Raw genomic sequence first — 14,375 nt, forward strand, 5'->3', positions numbered from 1 at the left:
TCCCAAATATAAGGCAGCAGTGTGTAGTGGTTAAGAACACAGACTCTGTAGCCAGACTGTGCTTTTTGGTTCGAATCCCAGTTCTGTCATATTACGGCTTTGTGACATTAGTTAAGTTATTCAACCTTTAAAAATGAGGAAAATAATACCTACATCATATGATTGTTATTAAAATTAAATGAATTCATATTTGTACATTGCTGAGAACAATGGCTGGCAAATAGTACTATGCCCAAGTTTATCAAATAAACAAAAAAAATTTAAAGTGTGTTCACATGGAATAACTGTAGACATTATCAAATCTGGTTGAATTGCAATAGATATGATTGTCTCTATCTTTCAGTTAAAGAAACTAAGACCCAGAAAAATAAAATATCTTGCCTAAGGATCCAATAATTGGCAAAACTGATACTCAAATCCATTTATATAGAACACTGCCTAGGAGGAACATGCAAATCTCTTCTATTCTCTCCCCTCCCCAATGTTAAAAAAAAAAAAAAAGGAAATCACCAAAAGAACATAAAAGGGCAGGGAAATGAGTTGGGGGTTCCACCATTTATGTCCGGACAATGTGGATCAGTGCCTAGCTATGTAGTTGGATCAAAGTACTTGATACAGCCTCTCCCGTCTGCTGACTCTCTCTGCCTTATTAATGGCAACTACAGGTAAAAACAGACATGGGAGGGTTCCCACTAGATAAAGGGCTGAGAGGGCTTGGAGGCTACTACATTAATATAAAAAGCATAACTGACATGATGGTGAAGCTAGAGCGGAGGACTACTGGTTCCTTTGTCCTGGATAATGGAACCCAACATTGCCAGTAATTGGATTATTTCTCTGTATGGTTTCCTTCCACTGACTTTGAATTTGATTATTTCATCTCTAAATTATTTTGTCTGCATGATTACATCACAATCATCACAATAAAAATAGCAAACATATCCATCACCTCCAAAAGTTTCCACATAACCCCTCACCTCAGGCCATCACTGATCTGCCTTCTAAAAAGAAAGTAAATAGTTTATAGATTAGTTTACATTTTCTAGAATTTTATATAAATGGAACCATACAGTATGTACTATTTTTGGGGGCGGGTCTGGCTTCTTACACTCATAAATATTTTCATATTCATTCATGTTCTTGCTTTTTATTGCAGAACAGTAACCTGTTGTACGGTGTTATGGGTTGAATTGTGTCCCCTCAAAAAGATATGTTGAAGTCCTAACCCCCAAGTGCTTCAGAATGTGACCTTATTTGGAATTAGGGTCATTACAGAGGTAATCAAGTTAAAATGAGGTCATTAGGAGGGTTCCTAATCCAATATGACTGATGTCTTTATAAAATGCGGAAATTTGGACGCAGAGAAATGCACAGAAGGAAGATGATGTAAAGACACAGGGAGACCATCACATACAAGTCAAGGAATGTCTGAGGCTGCCAGCAGCTAGGAGAGAGGCATGGACTAGATCTCCCTCACAGCCCTCGGAAGGAACCAGTCTGGGTAACACCTTGATTTTGGATTTCTAGCCTCCAGACCTGTGAGACAATAAATATCTATTATTTAAGCCACCATTTTGTTATGGCAGCCCTAAGAAACTAATACATATGGGTATATAAAACGTGTTTGGCTAATTTAGATCTTTTGTATTTCAATATAAATTTTAGAATTAGCTTGTCAATTTCTACCAAAAAAGAGAAAAAAGCAAGCTAGGACTTTAATTGGGATTACGTTGGATATATAGGTCAATTTGGAAAGAACTCACGTCTTAACAGTATTGAGTCTTTAGAGCTATGGACATAGCATATCTCTCTATTTAGGTCTTTTTTAATTTCTCTCATTAATGTTTTATAGTTTTCAGTGTGCAGGTCTTGCATATTTTTTGTCAGATTTATCCCTAGATGTATCGTATTTTGGGATGCTATTGTATGGTATTGTTTGCATGGTATTGTCATCTGCAAATAAAGACAGTTTTACTTCTTTTCCAATCCAGATGACTTTTATTCCTTTTTCCTGGCTGATTGCACTGACTAGAACCTCGAGTACAATACTGACTAGAAATGGTGAGAACTGACATCCCTGTCTTGTTCCTGGCCTTAGGGAGAAGTATTTCATCTTTCACCATTAGGTATGATATTTGCTATAGGTTTTAGTAGATATCCTTTCCAGGTTGGGGAGACTTTCTTCTATTCCTAGTTGTTGCAAGTTTTTATCAGGAATGGATGTTGGATTTTGTTAAATGCTTTTTCTCCATTGATTAAGATGATTATCTGGTTTTTTTATGTTTAGTTTGTTAATATGATGAATCACATTGATTGATTTTCTAATGTTAAACCAACTCTTTATTCCTGGAATAAATCCTTCATGGCTTTGTTGTATTTTCCTTTTAATATATTGTTGGATTCAGTTTGCTAAAAGTTTGTTTAGGATTTTTGTCTATATGTTCTACCAATTTTGTATGTGTGTGTGTGAGGAGGACTAGCCCTGAGCTAACATCCATTGCCAATCCTCCCCTTTTTTCTTGAGGAAGACTGGCCCTGGGCTAACATCTGTGCCCATCTTCCTCTACTTTATATGGGACACCGCCACAGCATGGCTTAACAAGCGGTGCGTCGGTGCGTGCCTGGGATCCGGACCAGTGAACCCTGGGCCGCTGCAGCGGAGCGTGTGCACTTAACTGCTGCACCACCAGTGGCCCTCTACCAATTTTTGATAAAAGAATATAGATATCTCTGAATATAATTTTGGGTTTGTCTATTTCTCCTTTCAGTTCTATTGATTTTTTGCTTCATATATTTTGAAGCTCTATTATTAGGTACATAAATAGGATTTTTATGTCCTCTTTATGAGTTGATCCCTTTATCATTATTAAACTTTTTTATCTCTGGTAATATTCTTTTCTCTGAAATATACTTTTTATGATATTAATATGATCAAAACAGATTTCTCATAACTAATACTAGCATGGTAGAAGTTTTTCTATTTTATATATATATATAGGTATAAATAAAAGTCACGCACACACATATATAGTCTTGAATGGCAATAGCATTTAGTTGGATCCTGCTTTCTTATCCAATACGTATAAACAATTATCTTTTAAAGATATTCAAATAATACAAGAAATCTTATGTATCTGATGCTCTCTATTCCTTTTTTTATGTGTATATTTCATCTGATAATCAATTAACTTGTGCCTGGAGGACTTGCTTTAACATTCCTGTCATGCTGGTGACAATTATTTCAGCTTTTGTTTGTCTCAAAAATGATTCATTTTGCCATAATTTAAAAAAATATTTTCACTAGGTATATATTTATTGGTATGTATATATTTCTATATAACAATTTTTATTTTAGTACTTTTAGAATATTGTCTACTGTCTTCTTGTTTGCCTTGTTTCCAAGAAGAAATCTGCTGTCATCCTTAGTTTTTCTATATATAATGAATCTTTTTTTCTGATTGATTTAAAATTTTTTCTCTTTATCATTGTTTTTGAGCAAGTTGATGTTCATTGAGCTTCTTGGTTGTGGGGGTTTACAGCATTCATCAAATATGAAAGATTTTTCTTTTTTACCATTTCAGATGTTTTAATTTTCTTCCTGCCTCCTCTAGTTTAGGGATTCCAATTACACTAATATTAGGCTCCTTGAAGTTGGCCCACAGTTAACTGATGCTGTCTTCTTTTTTGCATTCTTGTTTTCTCTGTGTTTCAGTTTGGATAGTTTCTAATACTCTGTCTTCAGGTTCATTAATCTTTATTTCTGTGATGTCTAATCTGTTATTAATCCCCTCCAATTTTTTTTTTTTAATCTCAGACATTGTAGTTTTCATCTCTAGAAATTTGATTTGGATCTTTTTTATATCTTCTTGTGTCTCTACTTAACTTTTTGAACATATATAATATGATTATATTAACTTTAATGGCCTTATTTGCTAATTATAACATCTATGTCAGTTCTGGGTTGTTTCAACTGACTGATTGTTATTCTCATTATGGGTCATATTTTCCTGCTTCTTTACATAGCTGGTGATTTTTTAATTGGATTCCAGGTATTGTGAATTTTACCTTGTTAGGTGCTGGACATTTTTTTGTTTTCCTGTAAACATTCTTAATCTTTTTTTCTGGGATGTAATTAAGATACTTGGAAACAGTTTGATCTTTTTGTGTCTTGCTTTTAAGATTTGTTTAAGCAAGATCAGAGCAGCATTAACCTAAGGCTAATTATTTCCCACTACTGAAGTAAGGTATTCTGAGTACTCTACTAGATGCTTCATGGATTATGAGGTTTTCCACTCTGGCTGGTGGGAACAGGCCCTATTCTGGTCCTGTGCAAACTCCAAAGAATGTTTCCTCTCATCCTCTAGGGTAGTTACTTTCTAGCATCAGATAGTTTCCTCAAACACATGCACTGATCAGTACTCATCATCATACTCAATGGGGGTCTTCTGCAGATCTCCAGAGTCCCCTCTTTGGGAAGTTCTCTCACCTCTGTTATTTGTATTGTAAATTCTAACCACTTTGGCATCTATGGATGCTCAGCTTAATCTCCTCAACTCAGGGAACCCACTGGACTCTGCTTTGGCTCTGGCTCCCACTCCCTGTATCGTGGCCTGATAACTCTCTCAAGGAATTAAAGGGAGCAATTGTAGGGCTCACCTCATTTGTTTCCTATCCCTCATGGATTGCCATCCTTCACTGCCTAATATCCAGTGTCTTTAAAACCATTGTTGCATATATTTTGTCCATGTTTTAAATTGTTTCAAAGGAATGATGAAACTTGTCTCTGTTACTCCAACTTGGCTGGAACTGGAAGTCCCACTTCCCAGAGGATTTTAACAGGACCTGGAGTCTCATAATATTATATTCAAAATGTCTAGGATACAATTTAAACTTACTTGATCTACAAAGAACAGGGAAAATCTCAGCAACTCATAAGGAAAAAGACACCCAACAGCTGCATACCTTGTGGTGATCTTGGTGATCTAAATCCAACAGAACATCAAAGCAGCTACAATAACTATGTTCCATGAAGTAAGGTTGAATGCTGTTGAATCTTGGTGATCTAAATCCAACAGAACATCAAAGCAGCTACAATAACTATGTTCCATGAAGTAAGGTTGAATGCTGTTGAAACAAATGGAAAGATAGCAGTCTTCAGTTGAGAAAAAGAAGCTGTAAAAAAGAACAAAATGGACATTTTAGAACTAAAAAGTAAAGTAGCTAAAGATGACAGAGGAAAGAATCTATAAACTTGAATAGAGCAATAGAAATTATCTAATGTGAAAAACAGAGAAAAAATATATTGGGAAAAAAAGTTAACAGAGTCTCAGGGACCTGCAGAATAATGTAAAAAGGTACAACATTCATGTCAGTTGAGTCCTAGGAGAAGAGGATGTGATTGGTGCAGAATAAATGTTTGAAGAAATAATTGCTGAAAACTTCCCAAATTTGGTAAAAGACAAATTTACAGACTCAAGAAGCTTAGAGAACCCCTAACTGGATAAACTCAAAGCAAATCATGCTTACATACATCTTAATCAAACTGCTGAAAACCAGTATTTAAAAAAATTCTTGAAAGCAACCATAGGAAAAACAATGACATGTTACATTTGAATGATTGTGGATTTCTCATGAGAAACAATGCAGGCCAGAAGGAAGTGGCACAGCATTTGAAAAGTATTAATAGAAAATCTGTCAATGCAGTGTTCTCTATCCAGTAAGAATACCTTTCAAGAATGAGGGAATAATAACAATAGTCTCAGATGAAATAAAACTAAGAGAATTAGTCAAAAGCAGGCCTTCTTTAAAAGAAATATTAAAGAAAGTACTGCAGGAAGAAAGAAAATTATACCACCAGGAAACTGGGAACTTTAGGCATGAAGGAAGAGAAATATAAATGGTAAATAACTAGGTAAATATGACAGATTATTTTCTCCTCTAATGTTCTTTGAAATATGTATGATGATGGAAAGCCAAAATTATAACATTGGTAGGGTTTTTAATGTATGTGGATGTAATATATATGAAAACTACAAATACAACAGAAAAAGAAAGAGGATGAAGTTTCTACGTTTCACTTGAAGAGATAAAATATTAATTTTCATAGACTGTAAAAAGTGAAATAGGTACAGTAATGCCTAAAACAACCACTAAAAAACTACACAAAGAGATAAAGACAAAGAGCCAATATATAAATTAAAATAGAATACAAGTATATAATAAAATATGTCAAAAGAATGCACAAAAGGAGAAAAGAGGAATACAAAATAGAGGGGACAAAAAGAAAACAAATAAAATAATGGTAGACCAAAATACCACCTTACCAATAATTACATTAAATATAAATATAAGCACATCAAATAAAAAATGGTGATCATTACACTGGGCAAAAAAAACTAAAAATCAAATATATACTGTTAAGAAACTCCCTTGAAATATCCTGCTATAGATAAGTTAAAAGTAAAAAGATGGAAAAATATATACCATTCAAACACTTATCAAAAGATAGCTGGATTATCTCTATTAATATTAGACAAAGTAGACTTTAGAACAAGGAAAATTACAAGGAACAAAGAGGCATCATTATGTAATGATAAGAGGGTCAATACACTAGGAAGACATAGAATCTTTAATACATATGCACACACAGAAAAAAAAAAAACAGAACCAAAAAAAGGTGTTAAAATACCACTGGAAGAAATGCAAGGAGAAATAAACAAATCCACAATTATAGTTGGAGGCTTTCAGTCTCCTCCTTCAGTAATAGAACAAGTAGACAAAAAATGAACAAGACCATAGAAGACCTGAATGCCACCACTCCACCAAAGAACAGCAGAATACACATTCTTTTCAAGTGCACACGGGACACTTATCAAGATAGACAGTATACTGGGTGATAAAACAACGTTAACACATCTAAAAGTATTGAAATCATGCAAAATGTATCCTCTGACCTTAATGGAATTAATCTAGAAATTGATAACAAAAAATTATCTGGAAAATCCCCCTAATTCTTAGAAATTAGATAATATTCTAAATAATCCATGGGCCAAAGAGCAAATCTCAAAGGAAATAAGAAAACATGTTGAACTGAGGGAAAGTGAAAATACAGCATATCAAAACTTGTGAGGTAGGGGCTGGCCCAGTGGCATAATGGTTAAGTCCACTCCAGTGGCCCAGAGTTCACCGTTTCGGATCCCGGGCACGGACTGAGGCACTGCTTGTCAAGCCATGCTGTGGCGGTGTCCCATATAAAGTAGAGGAAGATGGGCATGGATGTTAGTCCAGGGCCAGTCTTCCTCAGCAAAAAGAGGAGGATTGGCAATGGATGTTAGCTCAGGGCTAATCTTCCTCACAAGAGAAAAAAAAAAAAACTTGTGAGGTAAAGCTAAAGTAGTGCTTAGAGGAAATATGTCATTAAATGTATGTGTTAGGAAAGAAGAGAGGGCTCAATTTACTACTATGATTCCACCTTAGGGAACTAGAAACAGAAGAGCAAAATAGACCAAAGTTATCAGAAAGAAAGAAATAATAAAGTAAGAGCAGAAATCCATAAAATTCAAAACAGAAAAACAATAGAGAAATCAATAAAACCAGAAATTGGCTCTTTGAAGAGATAAACCTCTATACAGATTGACCAAGAAAATAAGAGAAGAGAAACAAATTACGATATCAGGAATAAAAAAGATGATATTATTACATACCCAACATACATTAAAAGTATAATAAAGGAATACTATGAAGAACTCTGTGCACGTACATTCAACAACTTAGATGAAATACAATAATTCCTCTGAAGATACAAACTACCAAAACTCACTGAAGAAGAAGTAGATAAGTTCTATATTTATTAAAGAAATTGAATTCATAGTTAAATGGCACAGGTCAGTATGGACAAAAATAACTAAGATTAACTTGCTGCTGTAGGGCACCTTATTTTGCCTCTGCTGAGGAATAGACTGCTCCTCAAATCTGAAATTTTGGTTGTGAATTTATTTGATGAAGGGTGTTGAGTAGTAGGTTGAGAACTATAGGTTTTGAGCAAATGTTTTGAAATAAGGGAATGATATGATAAGTAGTTGTTAAGGTCTTAATCTCTTTAAATTAAGGAGATTTTGGCAAATGTGTTTTGGAACAGATACCTACTTAGAATAGATAGCCTCTAGAGACAAGGATACTAACTGGGAGGATGTTACTGAAATGTAATGCTAAAGATTAGATGTAGGCAGGTAGTTTTCAAAAATAACCGTAAGGGATAAATCTAAGGTTTGGTATAGTTTATGCATAACTACATGTTTATTTTATTTTTCTCCAAGTAAGATGTTTTTCTACATCAGATAATATATAGCTATGCTTTTTGGGTAAAAGGCAATACATATTAAGCATTTCTAAAGCATCTGGAAAAAGCTGCCTAGTTCAATATCCCTTTCCCCCATCTGTTCTAGACAGTTAAACACGCTTTGGACCAGTTGCATTTTCCACAATAGTTTTTTTGGACATCAAAAGGACTGAATTCTCCAAGCGGAAAATGAAAACCCTGAAATAGAGGCAGAATAGCAAGTATTACTTCTGTTCAATCAAATATAGAATTTAAATCCACAATTAAGCTGACTCTGTTTATGTGCTTTAACATTTAAATCTTCTTACTCCACACAATAATTGAAATTACCCGAAGGAAAATAACCAATTTGAGACTGAATAAAACAAGCCTGGTGGTCTCAGGGATGAACACATTTAGTCAAGTGGTGTTGGCAAAATCCATTTTCATGTGTAATTTTGAGAGTAAGCCTTTAGGTCAGCACTGAGTTTGTGCTTGTACTGAGAGCCAAAACAATGTGGCCCATGAGGACAGCACTAGCGTGATGCCCTCACTTGTTTCTAACTTTAGCCCCATCTGTTTGAAAATTTCTGCAGGGGTGCCCAGAACAGCTTATTGGTAACACTGAGGCATTTTCAAGGGGAAAATTTTTCTAAGGACCAAATAATCTTCAAAATATTTAAAAGAAAAACAAAATGGTCTTCTAAGCTCATGCTATTTGTTCACAAATCAGCAGTAGTGATGTATCCTGGGTTTGTGCTAGAAATGCAGAATCTCGGGCCTCCCACTCTGACCTACTGAATCAGAATGTCATGTCATTTTATCAAGACCTCCAGGTGATTGATACGAAAATTCAAGACATTGTGTCTTAGGCTTTTTGAACGGAAGCTCTTTGTTGGAGGGTAGGTTGAGGGATGAGAGGGTTACATAGTTCAAGAGAGAAGTGTTGATTCCTTAGGCAAAGGTGGTGGGGAGAGGTTGGCATTGCCCCTGTGCAACTGAACAGCACGCAGGGAAAATACAGAAAAGGAAAGGGTCTCTTTGAGAACTTGAGCCTCTGCTGACAACGATGCTCCAAGGACTAGCATCTACTGTAGCACAGCAGAGTTTCTGCAGACCTCTGGGATGCTTATCAAGTTCAAAGGCAAGAGTTTTGATGTCGGGCAGGTAGTATTAATGCTTTCTTCACATATACACAAATCCACCTGGTTTTATAAGTATGCATTTATGAATTAATAGCCATCTTCAAGGGGCCAACCCTTCAGCACTTTATAGGATCATAAGAAAATGATTAACTCTGTAAACAATCTGACTTTTTTTATCACACAAAAGACATCTCCCTCCTACATGAGGGACACAGAGTGAAAAGATTCACTTCATAATCCATGACCTGGAGAGATGCTAACTGAGTGACGTACCAGGGTCTAAATTTGATCTTTTTCCAATTTCCAAAGTGCGATCCTGGCCTAAACCTCTGGACACAGGTAGAACTCTGCCAGTAACACTCTGTGCGGGATGAGGAAATCCTTCCCATTTCAGCCTCTGGCAGGCAGGATCCCTCTATTTTGTTTCAAGATTAATTTTCTAGCTAAAGCCTTGCACTCTTTGTTCCCAAAGGTCTTTATGGGGAGAACAGACAGATCTGGATGATCTAGATGAACTTAGCCAAGTGTTTCCACACTGCGGATGGAGCACTGCGCTGGGCTTGGGGAGGAGGGGAAGCTTCTCTCCCTCGTTTCTCTTCGTGGTTCTCTGTGCCTCCTCCCAACCCTTCATGCTGTCACTCCTGTAGCAGCTACTTTCATGACCTTTAGTTGGCTCATCAGTGACTCCATTTAGAAATGACTACAGTGATATCTATATGTCAAATAACAATGGTGGTTTAACCATCTGCTTTTATAGATTGCTCATCTTGTCATTTTAGGACTCTCTGATCATACTCTGCTTGGATATTTAAAGTGTTCTTCATTGAATCATCCTTAAAGCTTCTTAAAACTCTACAAATGAAGTACCACATGGAACCTTCATAGAAACGCTGGGCCCCCAACGTCCTGATAGTGGAGACAGCGAGGAGCAGTGGGAGGAATACTGGCTCTGAAGCAGGACACACTGGAGTTAGCATCTTAGCTCTGTCACTTCCAGCTGCACCATCTTTGGTAAGTTACTTAAGCCTCAATGAGCGTCGGTTCCTCACTGTAATAAGGGAAAAATAATACTGATTGAATAGTTCGCTGGGAGGATTAAAAGAGATAACAAATGTAAATCACTTAGCAAAAACACAGGCACTTAGTAGGGAATCGAGAGGATCGTGCTCCCTTTCCTTTTTATGGTGAATATTTTAGCCTGGTTCCCCTATAAAACTGAGCCTAAGTCAAAACTTATGTGCTAAAGCTTTGTTGAGGGGGTGCAGTCCAGAGAAGCAAAAGTGAAGGAACCAGGTAAGTGAGGTAGGGGAAGGAGAAAGCAAGCAGAAAGGAGTATATTCCAAGCTGTCCAGACTTGACCAGGAAACCCTGGTTGCTCTGTCACACAGGACACCTCCAGGGAGGGCATATGGAAACACGGGCTCCTAGAGCAGTCTCTCATGGAGGAGGAAGGGCGAAGAACATCTGTTGGCTCCTTTCTGTCTCCTGTTGCTCACTGGCTGAAGCCTCCCCCTTTCTCCACCACTGGGGTGTTAAGTCCTCCACATTTCTGGGTTATTTTGCCACAAGAGCAGTGGCATTGAGCCAGTGAAAGGGCATGAGCTGGAAACATTTTGTGCCTGCCTCTGTACAACCTGCAGCCTCAAACACCCATCCTGGAAAACCAGTGGGGTGGGTGGGGGGCAGCTTATTAAGCCGCTGACACCTGCACTTTAGCAGCGACAGGAAAGTGCAAGGGCAGGAAGGGAGAGCGCTGCAGTGTGAGGGTGGAGGCGTGAGATGAGGCACGGTTTGCTTCTGCCTATGGCAACGTGGGAGATTAGGAGCAGCTGCTTACAGCAGCAGGGCCAACTGCAGGGCAGCCCATGAAGGACAAACCAGTCTCCATCACGAGGGCAGGGACCGAGCTCAGTGAGCCTCTCTCTAATAAAGATGGACATCTCCTCTCTGTACCAACAGGAAGCCCTTGGTGCCGAGTGATCTTCCTGAAAGGGTCATCGTAGCGCCAGGCAGAAAACCATGGCCAAGCAAATCTGAGAATTGCATCAACTGGAGATGGGCTTTCATCAGTTTATGAAAGTGGAGGGATGCAAAATGGGCTCACCACACAGTTATGACCTGGGTCAAGTTTATTTTTAGTGCCCTTCTGATTAAAGCTCAGAAGAAAGGTTGAGGTTAGAGACTTTGATTCACAGACTTAGCTTGTCATCTGGTCCATGCTCAACCACATCCGTGCCCCTACTGCCTCAGCACAAAGATGGTGCTGAAGCCATGAGACTAATTACCGTCGCCCAGCATGAGCAGAGACGAACCTGCAATGACAGAACAAGAGGCTGTGAAAGACACTGAAAAAAAAAGTTAACAACAGGAAGAGAACCAAGACAGAAATCAATAAATTACGAAAGAAGAGATTTGCAGGTTGAGGAGAGTGACCATCAGTGTTAGATGATGCTGAGAAGCCCACCTAGTAGAATAGGAATAAGAAACAAGATACTAATAGAGTTTTGTAATTGCTGCCCTGACCAGAACAATTTCTATGGCAAGATGGGGACTGGAAATATTGCTTAAGATTGAGTAGTGCAATGGAAGTGAGGAAATAGAGCTAGTATTTTTTCCAAAAATATTTTTACTTAAAATTGGCAGATAGGAAAATAGAAAAGTTTTTTTTAATATTACAATTCATTTATTCAATCTGCCTTGATATCATTGGGTTGGTCCCAATTTTTGACAATTATAAATAGTACTGCTATTAAGATTCTTGTAAATGTCTCTGGGTATATACGTGTGATAGGCCCATTTATTCATATGTCAGTTAGATCATGTTGATGAAACCATCTGAAATCTTACTATTTTTTGGTGTGTGTGTGCGTGTGTATGCTTGTTCTATAAGTTACTGTTACAGATGGAAGTGTGTTAAAACCCACATTACGTTATTATTATATAGTTCTTTTACTTTTGTCAAGTTTTTGCTACCTTAGAGGAATATACAAATTTAGAATTGTATATTTAAGCATATACAGATTTAGAATTTTTTATATCTTCCTGGTAAATTGAAATTTTTATCACTATGCAACTTCCTTCATCTCTAGTAATATTATTTGTCTTAAAGTTTTCTTTATCTGATATTCACTATCTTTTGCTTAGAGTTTGGAAGGAATATCTTTTTTCTGTCCTTTTACTTTTGATCTCTCCATATCCTTGTATTTAAGATATGTCTTTTGAAATAAGAATATAGCTGTCGTTTTTAAATCCCATCTGCTCTGACCAAACTTTCCCATTTGTCAAGCATTTTAGTCCATTTATGTTTTTTATAATTATCTAGAAGTAAGGTATTTTTTTAGAATGGTGGAAGCATTTATTCTACTTGTAGGCAGAGGGAAAAGGAAAAACTAAGAAGACTGAAAATATAAACAAGGGAAAGGAAAGTGCCGACTGATGGGGCAAGCTCTAGAGATGATGGTTGCCGGTGATATCCAGAGTCCAGAGCACAAGACAAGGGGTGGTCTTGCAGAGGAATCCGGGGAGCATTGGTACAGATCTATGTTTGGTGGTGGTGTAAAGAGATGTTTAGGAAGGTTATCTCTGCTGGCCTCTATTTTTCTCCTAAAGTGGGAACAAAGTCTTCTGCTAAAATATCTGCAAGCAGAGCTGACAGCTTTAGGGACATGGAAGAGTTTTGCAAGTGTCATCATGGAGTATGGCAAAGGGAAGTTGACAATAGTAGAGACACATTTGTTTGAGAGGTGAGGGAGGGGCCTCTGGCAACTATAAAATCTCACCCCAACTAGCTGTCAACCTACCTTCCCTGGAGTCCCCAAACCCATATCCTTCTATGTCCACATTGTCATGGCTATGTGGGGGCAGCTTTCCCATCTGCTGCTAATGCTGCCATTCTGGTTGAAGTGGAAATTTGGAAGGAGTCTATTTGGAATGGCAGAAAGAAGGACTTTTTCATTCATCCTTCTGATTTCTGTCTTAATGTGTAATCCAATTTCATCTGATTTTATTTTTCATATAAGCTAGTACTTCCCGTATCCACTGTGTTGTAACCTTCACTCTATTTACAGAGTGGCTCACTTAATAAGTCATCAATTTGTGTTCATTGCATGGTGGGATGGCTGTGGAGCCTACAACAATGGAAAGCTTATGATTCTCCAACGCACAAGAGCTAACGCTGAGCTCCTCTTGGCTTTACCTCTTGCTGGCTTTTCCCTACTCAACTCCCAAATGAGAGCATCCTTATCAGAAAATCCTTGCTGCTTGGTGAGACAGAAGAACTCAGTGGCTAAATTCACAGGCTCTGAAGTCAAACTCCCTGGTTTCAAAGCATGGCTCCATCCTTACAAACTGTGATCTTGAACAAGTTCTTTACCTTCTTGAGCCTCTGTTTCTTTATGTGTAAAATGGGGATAATGGGTACTTTCCTCATAGATTTTTCATGAAGAAAAAGTGGCATATATGATGATTAGTTTTACCTGTCAACTTGGCTAGACTGTAGTACCCAGTTATTCAATCAAACACGAATCTAGGTGTTGCTTGGAAAGTATTTTGTAGATGGGGTTAACATCTACAGTCAGTTGATGTTAAGTAAAGGATATTATCCTCTATAATCTGCATTAGTATTATCCAATCAGTTGGAAAGCCTCAAGAGCAAAACTGAGGTTTCTTGAAGAGGAAGAAATTCTCTGTCAAGATGGCAGCATCAGCTCCTGCCTGAGAGTTTTGAGCCTGCTGGTCTGTCCTATGGATTTTGAACTTGCCAGCCTCACCGCTGTGTAAGGCAATTCCTTGCAGTAACTCTCAACGTTCTGTATGTGTATATCCCACTGGTTCTGCTGCTCTGGGGAACCTTGACTGATACATACATGCAAGGCCGTTAGCATAGTGCCTTCCTATCATAGTCCTCAGGAAGT

General features: G+C 37.5%; 1 long non-coding RNA gene across 1 annotated transcript in view; it reads left to right on the top strand.

Annotated features, from left to right (window-relative positions):
• Window positions 1-10,247: 10,247 nt before the first annotated feature.
• The window catches only part of LOC131409928 (uncharacterized), a 43,630-nt gene continuing 39,502 nt past the window's right edge, over window positions 10,248-14,375 (top strand). The window contains exon 1 of the long non-coding RNA XR_009221081.1: window positions 10,248-10,473. This is a non-coding gene — a long non-coding RNA (uncharacterized LOC131409928). The remainder of the gene's footprint in view (window positions 10,474-14,375) is intronic.

This window comes from Diceros bicornis, chromosome 9 (assembly GCF_020826845.1).
Source record: "Diceros bicornis minor isolate mBicDic1 chromosome 9, mDicBic1.mat.cur, whole genome shotgun sequence".
In the NCBI taxonomy this organism is placed as follows: Eukaryota; Metazoa; Chordata; class Mammalia; order Perissodactyla; family Rhinocerotidae; genus Diceros; species Diceros bicornis.